Below are 1,364 nucleotides of genomic sequence, written 5' to 3' on the forward strand. Positions count from 1 at the left end.
GAGCCTGGAAGCTGTACCCCCTGGAGGGGCGGAGAGGAGCCTGGAAGCTGTACCCCTGGGGGAGGCGGGGGAGAGGAGCCTGGAAGCTGTACCCCTGGGGGAGGTGGGGGAGAGGAGCCTGGAAGCTGTACCCCCTGGAGGCGGGGAGAGGAGCCTGGAAGCTGTACCCCTGGGGCAGGAGGGAGGGGACTAGGTGAGTGAGCCTGTGGGGCCGCCTAGGGGCAGGGCAGAGGGCAGGGGCTTGGGGGCGCTTCTGCTCCGCAAAAGCCTGGTGTGCGGGAGCCTGGCCAGCTGCCTTCCACACGCTTTCTTCAGGCAGTTCAGAGAAGAAAAGCATGAGCCCATAATCGAGAAGGCTCCTAGAAAGAGAAGCTGCCTGTGCTCAGGCCAGCTGCTTGGGAGTGCTGGTAGCCCGTGGGCTTGTCTTCAAAGAAAATGGGAGGAAAGGGCACCACTATTGCAGCCCCATTTTCCCTCCAGACCCCAGGCCCAGACACCAGCATACAACTTGTATGACCCCTGGTGGGGTGGGGGTGCTGTCTGGTGGATGGAAGAGGAGGCTGTTAGGCTGGGAGCCTGCCAGGTCCACCAGTCCACCAGGATTACTCCTGTCCCAGACATATCCCAGTTCCCACCCCACCCCACTCCACAAAGGACACACTAGGTCCACCCAAGGAGGCTGGGACCGAGGTTCTGGTCCGGAAACCAAAAGATAACCCAGCCCTCCGCCTACCTTCTGGGTGAGCTCCAGTAACCCTGTTCTCTTTGAGCCTCACCTCATTCACCTACGAGGGAAAAAAGTCATTCCTTTCTCTGGGTTGACAGGAGGAGTGGGGAAGATCCTCGGTGTCAAACCTGACTCACTGCCAGCTCTCTGACTCTGATCCGTCTGTTGGTGCCTTTCTCCTTGCCCCCAGCCAGGGGATCCTGAACTGATGAAAGTCATTTGGATTATTCACCTGTGAGATCCCTGCCAACTCTGAGGTATGAGGCCCTTTTGGGACATGTGGACCTGTGTCACACTACCCAGTTTGTGGAAAGGTTGTGAGGTCAGTTTTGTGGCAGAAGACACTATGCCCAAGCATGCCCATGTCCTAGGGCAGGAGATGGGATGTGGGGGATTGGGAACAGGTGTCCTGGCTTCTGTGGCTTTAAAGAAAGAGCCTCCTTCATGAGGGAACCTGGGCATCAGGAGGAGGTACAGTGGGAACAGCAGTCTCCTCCCTCCCTGCCTCATCGCAGCTACCAGATCAGCCCCCAGACTCCAGACTCCCAGCCCAGCTACCAAGAAGCTCTCGTGAGCTGTTCAGCTGGGAGTTGTCCGGCTCCACTGCCACCTTCCTCTAGCTTCAGTGAGCATCAGG

This window comes from Condylura cristata, unplaced genomic scaffold (genome assembly GCF_000260355.1).
Source record: "Condylura cristata isolate star-nosed mole 26May11 unplaced genomic scaffold, ConCri1.0 scaffold00028, whole genome shotgun sequence".
NCBI lineage: Eukaryota > Metazoa > Chordata > Mammalia > Eulipotyphla > Talpidae > Condylura > Condylura cristata.